Here is an 18362-nt window from a genome sequence, read left to right as displayed (position 1 = left end):
TTGGGCACAGTCAGACACTTCATGTTAATAAATAAAATTAAGCTGCAATGCTATTTTTTATCACTGATTGCTTTTCTTCTTGGAAATGAATGACTAGTATTTTATAGCTGATAATGAATTAGTGAAAAATAATGCAAATATGTATGTTGAAAAGTTAATAATTGGACAAGACAGTAATGATATTCTTGCCTGTTCCAATTCATTTGAATTGTTTTTATCTGAACACCAATAGCTTCAGGGGCAGTAAAAGGTTCTTTGGTCAACACGTGCAAACTTATTTTGGATTATGTTGACCCACCTTTCTTCTCTTTTAACATATTGTCAAGTCCCCACATTTCTCAGAATCTAGTGTTCAAACATTACACTTTGATGCAACTTCCTCTGTATAGCCTTTGTACAACTACCATTGTCTGTCCTTAAGAACATTTCAAGTCTCCAACTTTCTGTATTAGCACCTTGTATTTCCTATACCTCCCAAGGGACCTGAGGGTGCTCCCTAACTTGCTGGACTGCCTCTCTAAAATATAAAATGTTTGGACATAGTATCTTTCATATTTAACATGTTAAATCCATTCATAAAGCCACCATATGTAAATATAGAATGGTTATTAAAGGAAAAATAAAAGTAGGCACATAAGAATCTATTTTTTACAAAATAAAAGGCAAGGCAAACATACAAAAAATTAGAAGATATGTTGGATGCATAAAAAGGAAATTAATACACCTGATAAAGAAGAAAGACATGTCAGGGTTGGCTGTGTTTGCTTCTGTTAGACATACTGTCTTAATTTTGGACTCAATCACAATTTTATCTTTTTAGTGGAGCTAAAGACAGAGTAGGTTATAATACTGGACATTAGGAAGAATGAGAGAATCTGGTTCTAAGTGGGCAGAATCAGGAACATAAATTGGGATTTGGCAAAGTCTCACAAGACAAGCAAATAAATGGTTGTGTGTGTTTGTCTAGCATACTATTAGTACTGGCAATCAAGGATATAAATAGGTAAAACACCTTAAGGGGTAAATGAAGATGTACCCACAGCTAACAGCAGGAGATATTATACCTCATGGACATACAGTGCTTTTGGTGGTCCCTAGCTGCCATTTAAGGTGTGCAGCATACTCCTCACCATGCAACCAGGCAGCTCTGGTGACATATGGGAGAAGGTAGAAAACTGTTTCACTCCTCCTTGGCAAGCTTAGTGAAAGAGCTGAGAGATGTACAAAAGGAAGGTAAAGAGGATCCACTTGCTCCCTTCAGGGTACATCCATATGTGTGCTTTACTGTGGAGTAGATTATTTAGCTCCTAAGTAAGGCACCACCCTCTACATGTGTGCTGGTATTACAGCACAGTAAACTAATTACTGTCCCCGAATTACTGTCAGGGACAGTACTATCTTATGGTAGAGTAATAAACTGTGCTGAAATACATGTGTAAATGGTGACCAGGCTGGGGCCAGATTCCTGGCTGCCACTTAGTCACATGGCTCTGGACATTTGGCACCTTTGTGCCGCAGCTAGCCCCTCTCCTGCCTGACCCCACCACCCAGAGCCCAGGGCTGAACTTCCACGCCAGCTGGCAGCCCACCCCAACTCTTCCCCAGCTCAAAGTGCTGCTCTCCTGAGTGCACATGTAGATGCTGCACTGGGGAGTAGTGTACTCCGGCTCAAACATCTCCAGAGTTTATTGTTTCACATTAATTGCTCATGAAGATGCACCCCCTGTGCCCTTGGGCCACTGCATAAAAGCAAAGTAGGGCTTAAACCCTTAAGGTGATTTACCTATTTATATCCTTGATTGCCAGTACTAATAGCATACTAGACAAACACACACACAACCATTTATTTGCTAGTCTTGTGAGACTTTCCCAAATCCCAATTTATGTTCCTGATTCTGCACACTTAGAACCAGATTCTCTCATTCTTCCTAATGTCCAGTAGTATAACTTACTCTGTCTTTAGCTCTACTAAAATGTAGGGTACTACTAGACACGAGGAGTAAGTTTAACAGAGACAACTAGCTTGAGGGCTACCCAGGCTTTGCCACAAGCCTGGACCTCCCTGCAGAACAGAATGGGGTGGGGGAGGAGGGAAATCTGAGAAGCACATTGTCTCACTGACTCATCCTGGCATACAAGCAATGCATTACTACACCTTCTTCAGTGGCGTAGCTGCTCTTGCAGACACACACATATGTCAGAGGTCTACACTTTCCTCATTATTTTTCAGCTTCAGCTAATGAACATTTAGGCAAAGGTGCAGAGAACACCTTTGGTGCCCCTGAGCAGAGTGGAATGGAGGGGTGCAATGAGGTATAGGACCAGAGGCATAGCTGGTAGGGTCTGTGCATTAGGCAGCTATAGGACACCATTTGGTGTCCAGGACCCACAGTGTAAAGGCGGGGGGGTGGACACTAGGATCCCGGCAGCTGGAGGCTTCTGCTGCACTGAGAATGGGAAGGAGGCAGGGAGTAGAGCCAAAATAGCTCTAGTGTCCCAGCCAAGGAGTTACGCCTTTTGCCTGCCCCCCACAGATACTGCTGAGTACCATTCGGGGTGAAAATATAAAACCTCTAATTCAGTGGCAAGTTGAGGGGTTCTTCCCATCTCTACTCCCTGCTTCTCCCCACAAGCCTGTGGCTGCCAGGACCCTAGAGTCTCCCTGCCATCACTCCCTGCTCCTTCCCCTACTGCACACAGCCAGAGCCTGTAGCTGCCGGAGTAGCAGTGTCCATTCCAGTCCCCACTTGCCTACATTCTGGCACCCTCTACTTAATCACCAACCAGGGCTTGTGCTTTCCTCACCCACCCCTAGTTATGCTACTGCAGTTATGCAACATCTACATAAGAGACACAGGGGCACAAGGATGATTCTTACTTCTCCCTTATGGTCTTCCACAGATGTATAGCTGAAGAGGCAATTGAGCCTTTAGATAGGTGCAAAGCTTTGTTCAAAGTTCACTAGCTGTCTTAGCATTCAAAACCCTTTTCACAGACCAACATTTATATTCCTAGTTGCCGAGATAAAATTAGAAGGCTATTTATTTTTAATTAAGCACAACTGTATATGCAGAGCTTAATTTGAATAAACACTGTTTTTACTAAGCCATCCCTTCAGTTTAGAAAATGACAGATTTGTCTATCATCGTGATACCTCTTTTTCTTTTTTTAGCCATTACAAATACCCTTCTGTAGGCAATCTCCTTTTCACAAGATCAATAACTTTGGTACTTAGCTTTTACCTATGTCTGTTTTATTTTTATACCATCCAAAAGGTTGCCATTCACAGGAAAAACGTCTGTCCTGTGCCACTGAAGAAAGGTAGAACTGCTCTTGTCTTTTTTAATTATTAGAGGTCTTTTAAGTTAAACTGAGAAAGACTACAAGGGTATTCAGCACAGTGTTACAAGACAGAAAGGTACTGAATCAAAGACTTGCCTGCAGGCACCAAGGGCCCTTGTTACAGCAGTTCTTTTTTTTCCTTGCACAATTAGAATACTTGTTTGAGCCTGATAAGATTTTACTGCATATGGCATTTATTTCTATTTTATATTTATATCCCGTGACAGCATTATTCATGTAGAATGCACAGGGCTAATTTACTCATGTCCTAATAGGAATGAGTTGGTTGATGTCTCTTGTGATAAACTGTTATGCATTAGAATTCTTTCTGTATATAAGGTTGTAATTGTCACAGTGAGAGAGGACGTTGCTAAACTCCTTAGACAAAGTGAACATCTTGTTCCTTGTAAATGTGCTCTGAGAAAGATATCATCTTCAACTGGAAAGGGAGCAGTGTACAGAGGTTAAAAGAAACAAAGAATTTATTTTATTCAAATGCAAATGAAGAATCTTAGACCTTCCTGGAAGAATTATTTCTGCATATAATAAAACAGGCTTTTATGTAGAGTAGTTTTAGCTGGTGAAACACGGTGCCTTCATATATACCATATACACAGAATGATTCTTCCTAAACATCACTAGAGATTTTTCTCAATGGGAGGGGTGGTTATTGTGTTATTACTTATGGCAGTTCTTTAACTGTGATCAATTTTCCTGGCATATTTATATATATGGTTGTTAAGAGTTTTAAGCTTGATGAAAATGTTTTACCTATAATGCATCTTCAATTGCAAAGCAGAATACGCATGTAATGTCTGTGACACAAAGGTGAATTAAATCTGCCCTAAAGGTGATCTAGGGATTTCCTTCATGAAAGGCAATCCCTGGACTATACAGGACTTGCACTCATGACTTTGCATTGTTCTTAATTCATAGCACACTGATGGGGATGCTGGAAGAGGGGGAGAGGGTAGAAGTTGTGGCCTCTTGAATTTTCATTGATGTAATTATCTATAGAAATCCATTACAAACTAGCACAAACCAGAACTACCTTGAGGCTGCTCTAATCTGTGCACCTGCCCAAACTCCGTGTTTGTCCTGAGCATCACATAAGAATATCATTGCACCAAAGGAGAGAGAAAGAGTGGAAAATTGCTGCTGTGGGCCCAAAGATTTAAAAAAAATATATTAATGGAACATTGTGTAAGGAAAAGATACTGACTGTTTTTCAGTGAGTGCACAACACAACTTCCTGACTGCTTTGTTTTTGTTTTTTTTAAATTTCGAATAGTCACTGGGTACATCTACACATGTGCTTTACTGCAGAGTAGACTAATTTTCTGTGCCATAAAGCATCACCATCAACATGTGTCCCCATGTTAGAGAGCAGTAAATTAATTAACTCCACTGTAGGATAGTACTGTCCAGGACATGTATTATCCTATAGTGGAGTAATTTATGCCCCCGCAATGCAGTGTAGACAGTGACTGGGGCATGATAGTGTTAGTGTTGCGGGATGCCTGCCAGCTCCTCTGCTGCCCTCCGCTGCCACTTGGAGCCCAGAGTTGACCCCCCCTGGCCTCCGGCCTGCCCAGAGCTGCTCTGCCCTAGCTTAGTGTGCTGCAGTCCCTGGTGTATGTGTACACGTTGCACCCAGGAGAAATAAACTCTGGTGTGAGCTGTGCCAGAGTTTATTTCTTCACCCTAATTACACATATAGATGCACCCACTGTGTTCAAATTTAGTTTCACTAGCAAGAACTCATGGAATAACCCATAAAAACATGATAAAAGAGGAATTTGGGATGTGGCAGATGACAATGATCATAAGGAGCTGGAGTGGGCAGAAAGAACAGGAGAAGCTAGATTCTATGGTGAGCATGACTTTTAGGACCTGCATGGATTAAATTAACTTGGCTTCTGAAATAGATATGCTTGTCCTGAAAGGTGTATGTGGAGAAATTTGTTGAGTATAGCAAGGTGGGGTGGAAGATATGGAAAACATCATTGAGGCACAAAAATCCTTGTAGCTGGGCTCAGCAATCCCTGCACATGCTTGGGGTCTGTGATAGAAAAGCTTCCCCAGTTCCTCCTCTGGGCTAGGGACAGACATTACACACAAACCGGTTTAAGTGATCAGAGACTGGTTAATGCACATAAACAAGCTTGAGGACGGCCGAAACCAGTTTGACATAAACCTGGTTGAATGTAGTATCAGACTTAGCTGATTTGGCTCAAACTGGTTTATGCAATGTCTGTCCCAGACCCCTTGCAATTAAATCAGGCTCCCCCAGCATCCCGGCATAATCTCTGAGCTGGGCAGAGCTCTGTGCTCCACAGCAGGGATGGCCCCTCTCCTCTACTCCCTGGCTGCAGTTCCAGCAGTCTCTGCAGGCATCTGCCTGGCTTCTGCTCCCCATACCTCCTCTCCCTACTCTCTGTTAAGCAGGCATTCCCTTGTCCCTCACAGACATTTCTTAGCATTAGTTAGCAGACCACATGCTGGCTACCTCTGAGCTGTGGTACACAGGACAAAGGCAGAATCAACAGATAGCTAGTAATGTCCCTCTGTTTTCTTAATGGGGTGATAAACACTAAGGGGTGATGAACATTCCCTGCTGCGCTGTTCAGGAAGTGGGGAACCCCTCCCTAATCATAGCGTCCTGCCAGGACCTGGCCATGCCCCCCTCAGCTCAGCACTGTGGAAAGGAAGGGGGGCTGCTTTAGCACCCGCTCCAGCTTCTAGCCTGAGCCACTGCAGGCATGAGCCTGCATTTCTGGGATGTCTGTCTGGTTACAAAACTGATTTAGCCTATCCAGGTTAGACTAACCTGCAATAATTGAATCAATTCAGGCTCAGTCTTTTTGAATGTCTGTCCCTAGCCCTGCAGGTTTCTAAAACCTCACCTCCAAAGGGAGTTTCTGAAGACAAAAATGTTGCAGAGGTTCCTGAATGCATTGACTGCATATTTTTTCACGGCAGGGTACAATGTGGCCCTTGGGGACACAGCACATGCTGCTCCCGCAAACTATTGAAATACAGAAACCCACTTTCCAATCTACAGTTTTCATAGGTAAAAATCACAGATAGCTTGTCTCTATGTATAACTATAAGTAAATTTGCATATATACCTACCTACTACATCATTCATATAACTCCTAATATATGATCTAGCAAGATGTCCAACACTGAAATAATTATAAGAATGCTGTTGCCTGCATAAATTCCTATTTACTTAGAAGTCATCAGGCAACCTCCAAATTCAAATTTACACATTCCCGGACACATGATGTGTGTTGAGGGATCAGAATCAAATCAAAGCTCTAAGACTCAGTCTCAGGAATGGCTAACATACAGGGTATGCTCTGCAAGTCTGTTTATCCACCAAAGTGAGGAAGAATGCATGTTAATAATCCAAACCTTAAGGAAACATCATCAGATATAGCTTTGTTTTGAAAGAAAAGTTGTACATGGTATTATATCAGCTGACAATGGAAAGCTACTACTAATATAATTTTAATGTTTATACAATCTGGCTTTACATATTTTTCTGTTCCCTTTCTAATAAGCTGTGAATGAATAAAATATACCTTGTGACTACAGTGAAAGCTCTGTAAATCACACAACCCTCAGAGAACTCTGAAAGCAAAACTGGATGCAGATACTCTGTTTTATTTCCACTGTAATTAGAGTAATTATTGTACTTGGTACAGTAATATAACCATATTTAAGTGCCATAGTTGAAGTGAGATCTTAGATAAATAAAGGCTATCCAATGAACTGACTGCATACATTATTTATTTTTACAAGTTATTGATGACCACATAACTCACAAATGGTAGAGAGAAGCAGAGGTACAAGTGAATTTGTAAAAGACATCAATAAAGCGTGGAAATTAATAATGTATCCAGGTGCAGACCCACCGGATACCTGTTTTATACAGTACTGCTTTTAAATATACAATGCATATATATTGCAATCTATTTTAAATATACCATATATATTAAAAACCATTACCATTATATATATAAACCATTATATACCTGTGGATGTTTTAGAAATTAATACCAAATGGCTGCCATGGGGGAAAAAAATGTGTTTCTGTGACAAAGTGGGAAACTATACAGCAGTGGGGAACACTGATGGCAGCACTGTCAAACACAGCCATCATTTAGAACTACATAAAGAAGTGATGTGGTCTAGTACAAAATAGTTTTATTTCAAAATTTCTGTTAGTTTCTGAAACACACTCATGTATGTGCATGTGTGTATGCATATATATGTGTACACAGACACAGACACAAAGGTTACTTGAATTTTTAAAAAATATTGTCACACAAATCTATAGTCTTGGTATATATAAATCAGCTATAGTCTTGATATATATAACTCAGATGGATTATTTCTCAAGTGATACACTTTTTCTGCATATCGTGATGTTCCATTTCAGTCTCCTAATGACTCCACTTCTGAAACAAGCAGAATACTTATCTAACATATAACTTAAAAACTTGGCTTTACAAGCATAAGCATGGAAAGAGAAGGGGAGAGAAGTGAGCACTTGACTAATCACGCAGGCGTTTTAGTAGTTGCGGTGGCAATATCTACTGCTGCTGCCCCAGCACAAGCTTCCTGAACGCAGGCTGCTGCTATGGTGGCAACAGCACAGGCTCCCAGGGGGTTGCCATTCTGGTGCTGCCTCTGAAACAGTGCCCACAGCTGGTGTCCTACTTTCTCTCCCTTCCCTTCAAGTTATTCTACTGCATACAGTACTTGAAGTGTAGTGTCCGTATGACTTCAGTAATACTAATCCCATTCCTGGAGATAAGCATGCATATAACATTTGCAAAGTCTGTTCGTAATCTTCTTAGTGGTTGCTATTAAAAATTAATGACTTACCAGTAATTTACAAACTATGGCAAGAAAAGCCTATAGCGTTTCTGTGACCACAAGAATAATTGCAGTAGGCTAGTACCATCAGGTGTTAACTACCAGAGTGTTTGTATGGGTTACCTCTTAAAACAAGGTTCATGAAACTTTAGTCATTATGATTGGAATCACTAATGAATACCTTTTCCTTCAGACACGCCTTTAACAAATTAAAAAATGAAATTGTGAGTGCTCCCATTCTGGAAAATTCTTCTTTTAATAACTGAAACAGTGATGTCCTCTACCTGGTTTTCTATAGAGAAGTCAGGAGACATCAGAATGCATATATCCTCAAACAATATAATGTTTGCCCTTATCAAAACTGGCCATAAGTGATCATTCCTTTCTCCTCTGGGCCTTGTATTGAAGATGCCCTACTTGCAGGAAAGCAAACTGAATTTGTATTCAAAATGTGTTCAAGTGTAAAAGGCATAACAGAAACTGGATCAGCTTCTTCAATTCCATCCTTCAAACCTAATATACAAAGGTTGGAGTCCAAGGATTTATTTTTCAGGGGCTCCAGTGCAAAATTACATTATCTTGCTGTAAGGTATGTGAAAGAGGCTTTCATGTCTGGAGATCAGTTTTGATTTAATCCTGCTCCTTATAAATCTTAACTTATTCATTTTTATTCTTTGTATAGTTTCTTTACATTTACCTGTTGTCAGCACAAGTACGGCAAACTTATGATCTGCTACTAAAACAAGATTATATATGTATGGTCCTCTTTTCTTCATCTGGACCAAGAAGTCTTAAGTCTACTTACAGTGAAAGCAAAAACTGTCATTTATATTTCAGCTGGCTGCTATGGCCTCTTCTGCCCTCATCTCTCCCATTCACCATCAAGTAGACAGAAATGGTAGGATGCTGCTGCTTTCTTACAACATTTGGTAAGTGGAATAAGGAGGAAAAAATTTTGATTTTTCAACTCTTTAAAGGGTAGCACATTTTGATTAAGGCACTGCATTTTGGGATATTGCATATACCAGATGGGGTGATGAAGTGAATGATGGACATGTCAGGAGACCCTGGAGATAGAGTAGCTGGGATACCACAGCAGGAAATACTCATCTAGGGGAACACATTTTTCATATATAAATAACAAATTATGCAACTTTGATATTTCAGCAATCTGCCAGGCCTACTTAGACTTTAAGAGTGTTTATACATGTGCTCCGGGAGTGTGCATGGAGGTGAGGGTGCTTTATTTAGCGTGGCTCTGAGATCCATGCTAATTAAAGCGTCTTGTGTATCAGTGTCCCCACACTTAAAAATGGTAGCAGGGCTGCTTTATCTAAAGCTTGTCAACTGAGCTTTAGATACAGTACCCCCATTGCCATTTGTAAGCATGGGGGCACAGATACACAAGATGCTCGAGGCTGCTGGAGCACAGTAACTATCACGCTCCAGCAGACTCAATTAATCGAGTCTGCTCTGACACGCTGTCATTACAGTGTGCTGGAGCAGCCTTGCTGCTTGTATGTAGGCACCCTAAATTTCTAAATCTCTGAAGCAGGGATTGTGTAGCACAATGTTACTCAAACTGGCTCTCAAGCCAAATCCAGTGCTAGGCCAAGTCTGGCTGCTACCCCCACAGGGAGTGGTAGCAGCGTTAAGTGCTGCTCCCCTGCTGCCAAATTTCTGGACCTGTGGGGAGTCCCACATGTGTGCTAGATTGCATCAGTATGTGATTGGGTCAGTATGCAGGATCACTATATAGCCAAACCAGGTATGCACAGGGCTGGGCTGGTGCATGGGCTCAGGCTTTCATGTGGCTGGATCCATATGCATGGGGCCAGACCAGCACATGGTCAGTTCCAGGTGTATGGATGAACCCCACAGGTTGACCCTGTACTGGATTTGGCCTGTGGACCAACCCTGAGCACAGGATCTGGCTTGTGGAGCCAAATAGGCTGAGCACTACTGATGTGGTACAGATGCGTTTTTTATAGACATGAACACATATATACTACACAATACATGCAAAAACCACAGAGTAGCTAGGAGAAAACAGTTCAACCTGGTTGTGGCCCCTCAGACAATGCCTCAACAGACTTGCTAATAAAAATAATATTTTAAACTAGTGTCTAAATTCTAAGTGGCAGCTTTACCTATACAATAATATGAATAAGAACAATAAAGTACACAGTTTGGGTTTATGTAAATGTTCATCTATCTCTACGGGCATTCCTTTTCTTACTGGTACCATATATCCAAGAAAGGCATTTATCTGATAAGTCAGGACAAATGAGCAATCAAGACACTATGCAAACAAAAGAGGATATGCTCCTATTGACATCTCTGGATCTCTCAGTATAAAAGAGCCTAAAAATAAATTAAACATTTCTTTAAAAAAAAAACCCTAAATGAATGACTGTTAGCCTTCAGCAACTCCCCCCTCCCCCCCATTTAATATACCCACCCAGAAGTATGATTTTACTGTACATCCTAACAAAATTTCTTGCAAGTAAACTCAGGATCTCTGTAACTTCTACATACACCCTTTTAAACAGTAACTCTTTTTCATGTAGTTTCTGGCTAAGCACACATGCAGTAGATGGGCAACCTCTGGATCTCCTCTTCTGCTTTTGTAGAATGAAAGTCACCTCTGTGCACAGAGGCCAAGAAAGATCTGACTGCTAGGTAAAAAATAGGTCTAAGTCTAACTTAAGCAGTTCACAGGTCTAGTGCTGGCCCATTTTGAAGATGGAGCTTAATCAGTTTATGAAGGGATTATATGTTGTGGTTGCCTGTGATAAGGGACTCAACTCAATGACCCAAAAGTTCCCTTCCAGGCTTATATTTATGTTTCCTTATGAATTTCTAGTTAGTCTCTGATTCTCAACCATGGGACAATTTCTTTTTATAAATGCATAGTGCTTTAAAGACATTTAATTTGTGTGTCCTGATCATTTCACTTTATTACTAAGACATCAGTGTGCAAGAGTTTGTAGCAGGCTTGCCTTTTGGAGCTTGGGTTCAGTCCCAGGCATGAAATCTTGCTGTTTTGATTGGTGGAGCTCATCCCCCAATCAGAAGGCACCAAGAGGAGTGCAGTCATGCCCCTTTCCTGAGGGGAGGCGGAGAGGACTCCCCTCCGTGGACCTGATTGAAGACTGCAACACTCAGGTCTGGAAGACTTCAGGGGTGGAGTCCTGGATCATATAAAAGGAGCTGTGTGCCCAGTATGAGGAGAGCACATCCAGAAGAGAGAAGAGCAGGGCTTAGAAGAGCTGAGGAGAGCTGTTCAGCAGGGTGAAGCAGTAGCCCAGAAGCTCTCCTGAAGACTTCCATCAGCGGGGAATGGCAGATAGTTCCAGCAGCTAGGCTCTCGGTGTGCAGCACGGCACACGGCATCCAGACCCTGGGAGCTGTGTAAAGCGGCTCAGGTCTGCAACCTCTGGCGTGTGGCCAGAGACACGGTGCACAGGACGCTGCATGGAGTAGGGCCTTTAGAGCACTTGGGTGGCTCAGGTCCTCAACCCCCTGAATGAGACTGGGAGCTCGGTGCAGGAGACGCTGCATCAAGGGTCTGGGAGCAGACCGAGCCTTATGCTGCACGAGGCAGCCCAGACCTCTGACCCATACCAAAAGGTTGAGTCTAGAGAGCCAGACAGTGATCGGGCTAACGAGCCAGCAGAAAGGGCCAAGCCAGAGCCCCCAGAAGCCCTGCATAGAGGATCCCTGTTCCAGGGCACAGTGACCCCCCCGAAGCCCCCTGCAGGCAAAAGAGCAGCTTGGCACAAAGGACGAGGACCACCCTCCAGGCCTGGGAGTGGTGAGTTGCAGGGAAAAGAGGATTCCCACAGGGGAGAGGGAATCCCCCCTCCCCCCCCCTTAGTTAAGGGCTCCTGAAAGGGGAGGGCCCCCCCTAAAGTTACCAGCTTCTTTGTAGGGCTTGGGAAAAGCCCAAGGGCATTGGGGTTCCCCCTCAGGATTAAGTTTATCTTTGGGGTTTATCTGTTTCAGAACACATACTTACCTGTGACTTAACTGTATCTGGCACACTGGTATAAGGTTTTATGTCATTTACCCAGAGGGTATTGTTTATATTACTGGTTTAGATATCTTATATATATATATGTTGTACATAGATTTCTATCCATGTTCCTTTCCCTTGTGATAAGTTAATGTAAATACATTTGTATATAGTTAAGTCCCCTGACTGTCCTGGCCTGGTTCTATAGGGACAAAGGGAAACTGAGCTGTCTGCATTTCCCCCACAGCACACCTGCCAGCTAACAATCCCCTTCAATTGGAGAAGGGGAGTATATACCCAAGTTACCTGGGCTACAAGTTCAAACTTACAAATGCTTCTAAGTTGATTACGGTGAAATGGTGAGGAGGAAATACAAACTGTTACTGTCTACTGCAGGTCATTTGCAATGGAATACAAAGCCAGTACTGCTATAAATAAATAAATAGACACATGCTGGTCAATGATCATCCTTTTGGCATATAAACCGAATGCCTTAATTTTTATATTCATTCTTTAGCATAGCAATAATTACTTCTGAGCTGGACATTCTCAGCAGGGAATAATCAGAGATGACTCAAAACAGCAGCCAGTAACTCAGCTCCAATCCTATTCAGGCTGGATGGCCTCTCTGGTATGTTAGCACCTGGGGGCTCTGCCTGCACCTGTGCTAGGGCCAGGTAGCTGGGAGTTGTGCCTGTGTTGCCTCCACTTCTTCTAGACCCTCACTCCTCAGCTTATAAGAATTGCTTCCAACGGGTGGGGACATGCCAGGGCTAGGCAGCTGGAAGTTGTGTCCATATTGAGGATGCTTCTGTGCTACAGCTGGGCGATGAGAGGGGATAAAGGGAAAGGAGGGAGGAATGGCAGCAGTATGGATTCAGCCTCTAGCTGCCCAGCCCCAGCACAGCTTCTTGCTGTCCATATCACAGCTGGGGAGAGGCTAGAGGGTAGAGGAAGAAGCAACAATAGCAAGGGCACAGCTGGAAGTTGTTGTGGTCAGTTCTTGTGGCTCTATGGGCTGGCCATTTGTTGCCAGGCCTTGCTTCACAGGGCTTCAGTCCACTCCTTCATGAAGTACAGGATTTGTATGCTTAAAGTAGAAGTACATGCTTAATTGCTTTGCTGGAGGATACTTAGTTAAAAAGAAAATATTCATGCAAATAGATCCAGCAAAGCAAACAGGACAGCATATGTAAGGATAAACTGCTCATATGCAAGGACTGCAAAGTTTTCAGGACTGGGATACATATAAGTTAAGAGGTCTTGAATTTGCCCTCAGAACTCTACTCCCCCACAAGGTCAACAAACATGAAAGGATCTCTAAATCAACCTTTTAAAATTAAGGACATTAAAATATTATGAAGTAATGACCAATGAATCAAGGGCAGAGTGAGTTAGTCATGTATTGTCACATTGCCAATTAACTTCCTTATCTCGTGCCTGTTTTGAAAAATGGTTTCTGAGATCTGTCAGATAGTTGCAAGCTTAAGAATTTTATTAAAAATCTTTTTCTTCCTTCACACAAATAAAGTAACCATTTTCTGGATGCTCTCTGATTGTTTTCCTTACAAAGTCTGGCATTCAGCTCTAAGGTTATCTATGGCTTCCTGAAAGCTGTGAGTAAAGCTTGTAATTGTGTGATAATTTATGAACAATTTAATGAAGCTCTGTACTTCCAGATATAAACACCTATCCCCAAAACAGAAACAAAGGCAAATCATGCAATGATCATGCACTTTAATAATGGAAGAAGCTAACACACAGGCACCCGGCACATCTAAAAGAGATGTTTACTGCAGAGCTGCCTAATTAGCTCCACCAAGTGGTTAAAAAACACCACTTCAATTTAGGGGTGATTAAACCTCCATGTCATGCGCACACCTTACCTGCCTCTCCAGCGGGGAGGGGAGGGCAAGCTGCTGACAGGTGGAGTGGTCCCTGGGCTGCGGGAGGGGTGGGGGGGCTGGTGCTTCTCTCCATGGCAGCGATGGCCTCCCTCCCAGGCGGCAGCCACCCACAGGCATTCAGCTTGGGCGGTCCCGGGGGGCACTGCAATCATGGAGAAAAGCACCGGGCCCCCATGCAGCTCAGGCAGGCAGGCTCGGGGGGGGGGGGCAGATCAGGCTCATTGCTTTACTTGGGTGGAGTCTGCTTTCCTGGGCTGCTGCCAGGCTGTCTGCAGGGCTTCCTGTAGAGCCATGAAGCTGCATGAAGCCCGGTGCTTTGCTCCATGGCTTGAAGGAGTTTGTTTGCTTCACCCCAAGTCATTTAAAGCACATTTTCCCACCGAGTTTCCTACAGCAGCTGGAATTAATGCGCAATACACCGCTGAGATGTGCAAACCCTGATAGCATTAAATTGGTGCAAAAGCATTTAGTCTGCTTTGCACACAAAGACTCTGACAGGGCTGGCTGGAGAATGAGGGTGCTTCAGTGCAGGGGCTGCCTGCCAGCTAGCCATGCAGTGGAGCACCCTCATGCCCCAGCCAGCCCCTTTGCAGCATGGTGAGGTAGGATGGAGCAGCCCTGGGCTGGCAGGCTAACCCCCCAGGTCCTCTGCCAGCTGGGGGCTGCTCCAAACTAGCTCAACATGCTGCAGTCCTGGGTACACATGAAGATACTGCACCAGGGAACAATAAACTCTGGTGTAATATGTGCTGAAGTTTATTGCTTTGCATAAATTACACATGTAGACCCACCCACTAACAACTATTTTAGGACATGCTTACTTTTGCATTAAATGGTAGACAGAAAAGTTAGCAAATCAGACTTCAACAGTAGATGGTATTAAAGTTGGGAATCTGACACTGTATTGGTGTAAAGACTGGACAACTCTCAAGAATGCTTCAGCACTCTCAAACTTACAATGTGATATTTTGAGTTCTCAAGTCTGTCAGATTACTGCTTTACCTGACTTTGATAAAAAGGCTTACATTTTACCATGGTCTGATGGTAGGAAAGGAAGAGAGCTTCCAAAACGCAGCAGTAACTCTAGAAAATGTGCAAAGTCATCTCAATTACTCAATGGCAAAATATTTGAGTAAACTGTATTAAATACAGTATTTTCTCTATACTTCTGGAATTTTTTGCAAGCAGGGGATGTATTAATAGGAAGCTTAATAAAAAGTGCAGCTCTTTTCTCATGTAACAAAATCTAGGATTTGGTTTTATTTAATGCCATTGCTCATATTAATCGTGCAGATTTAATAACTCAAGGTTAAGTACAATATGTACCTGGTAAAAGTATTAGTTGGCATATTTTTTCCTCCTTGCAGTAAAAAAGATTAAATTTCACATACTGACCATTTATTAATTTTATAAGCTGAAGGTCTTGGTGTGATGGTCGCAAAAACCTTTTGTGTGTACACCATGATCCAGAGGATTGATGGTTGCAAAGATTAACATTTTTCTATGGCACTCACTGAAGAATGTAAACACCTTACCATTTTAAATGACTTCACACACACAAAACCTCTGTGGATTAATGAAACATTTTGGTTTCTGTTTTTAGAAGAGGAAACTGTAGCACCTGGTTCATGGTATTATCATTATTCATATTGCAATATATTCTTAAGGCTTAAATCAGGATGGAGGTTGCATTTTGCTCTGTGAGAGTCAGAAATATAGCTCTGATCTCCAGGTTTTCAAGTCAATGTTTTAATTGCATGACCATGCATCCAGCTTATATAATTGCTCACTTTAAAAAAAACTCTTAAAAATAATTTGCTATATGATGGTTGCTTTCTGGGACCATACATCACTATTTATTTTCCAGTGAATATAATCAAATAATAGTAGTCCAGACATATCCACAGGTCTTTCTGTCTCATTTCAAATGCACAGTAAGTTGTGGAAAGGTGGCCCTGCTATAAACACACATGTTATATGCTTGTGCTTTAGGGTATGGGCTGTCAGGGCAGAAAACTTTCAGCATCTTCGATAAATTTCTGGAGTCATTGCACCTTCACTCGGTTTTCACTTCCCTGTGTAAATCAGAAGTAACTCTCCAGAAGCCTATGAGCTAACAATATTTGAAAAAATCTGCATAAAAACTCAGTGTTCATTACAAAGTTTTCTGCAATATTGATAGTGGAGCTAAAACATCCACACTAAAACTCTAGTTCATTTTGTTGCCCTATTCAGGTGATTTTTTTTTTCTGAGGAAACAGGTGACTCGGAGCTAGATTTTATATAAGGATAGCAATGAAATTCCATTCAGTTAGTATGCCAGTGAATTGATAACCAGAATCAAATTCTGATGTCACCCTTATCTACTCAATTTCCAATAAATTTACTTACGGTTCCAGATCTGTACTTGAAAGTACAATCTGGCCAGTGTTGTAGTAGAGTAACAACTCTGGATAACCTTTTTAATAGGTAAAAACTTATTACTGTAGAGTTACAATGGACCATATTCCAAACTGAGTTAATATTACAGCGTAATTTGAAAACTGTAAGCAGAAATCACACTAAGTTAGTTCTAGAAATTTCGTTTGAACAAATGAATTGATTCTTATAGTAGATCCAGAAATATGTGGAAATGCCTTGCAAATCAAGTTCTTAATGAAATATTTATCCTAAATCAGCATAAACTACATGAGAACAAGTTTTTCCACCATAAATGCAAGTGTTTCATTTAGTGCACTTTGTTCTGACCTATGGCAATGTTGCAACAGCTTAACGTTATGAAAACTGACTTATTTCAGGATCAGACAATTTATATAGAATGCACCCTTGCCATTCAGGTAAAAGCACTTGCCCTTGGCTATTACTTAGCCTGACCACAGGGCTTTCTGGAAACAGCAAAGCTTTATAAGTGTCAGCTCATGGCTAAATCAATGTTTATGCATGATGTACCTTTGAATAGCAAACACTTGCTGCCTGCAAGCTAAACAATGTTTTTATCTGTTTGCCTATTTCTGGTCCTTCAACCACAGCACAGGGTGTTGCAAATCGCATTTAGTAACAATTATCTGCTGGAATTTCATGAAGAGGAAAGTAGCGTGATTAATGAAAAGTGACACACACAGATTACTTTGCTATGCCAGTCTCCTTGGTGAACGGGTGACTCTGTTGAACTGAAACTTGACCTTTGTTACCTTTAACGAGGTCAACGTGAATGCTAAGTGCTTGAAAGATTAGCTACTACAAATGCTCCAGTATTACTTAATGATGCTGCCACTAATGAACTGCAGGTAGCCAATTAAATATAATGATACAGTTTTCACCTCTGAAACAAAGGTTGACGAATAAAACAAAAGATGACATGTTTTCTGTTGAGGTCTGTAGAACACAAACCTTGGCATGCTGCTACAGTGCGACTTCTCCACCCACAGGTAATTAACAGTTCAGCCACCTCCTGAATTTGGGCAAACCCAATTGTCCTGTTTGGAAGGAACTTTGTTCCCAATTCAGTTCTGAATTATTGCTCTGCACCTGTAACCTATCCACCTAATTTTCATTCTAGACTGGCAGCATGGCTCAACATCTTGCATCTTGCTATGATGGTGGCTGCTGATGTTATTACCGGCACTGAAGTTTTTAAAGTTACTTTATTGTGGCAGAAATAGTATCAGGTTGCCTGTAGCAAAGCCGTATGTGTGAACAGTAAAACATGGGAAGTGTGTGGGCAGAATAAATACTAGTCAGATTAAATAAATCTTCTCTTAAGGTTTCACCGACTCCCCCCTGCATTTGTCCATTAGAGTGGACAAATGAGCAAACAAAATTGGGAGGATAGGGAAGATTCTGAGCAGGTTTTGAATCATGGCTTAAAGATACAGAATCCTGAGGTCTTCTTCATAGAACTTCCACCAGTAAAATACAAACTCAGGAAGGTAAAATAACCCATCTTAGGTTTGTTTGCTTTGCGTTCACTGCTGTTGGACTTTTCCTTTTGCTGCACATTGGAACCAATAATCCTCTCTGCTTACCCTAAAAAGGGTCAATTTTCAACCTTTTGGGGAGCATTACTATTCCTCTCTTGAGCTCTGCTAAGATTATTCCCTGCCATGAGACTTTATTAAACATAGCCTCTTTTTCTAGAGAACACCATAATGAAAAGCATGGGCAAAAAAAGAACGACAAATTTGAAGTAGATAACACACATTGTG

Source organism: Alligator sinensis, unplaced genomic scaffold (assembly GCF_000455745.1).
Source record: "Alligator sinensis unplaced genomic scaffold, ASM45574v1 scaffold315_1, whole genome shotgun sequence".
NCBI classification, from domain to species: domain Eukaryota; kingdom Metazoa; phylum Chordata; order Crocodylia; family Alligatoridae; genus Alligator; species Alligator sinensis.
This window is presented reverse-complemented; position numbering follows the sequence as displayed.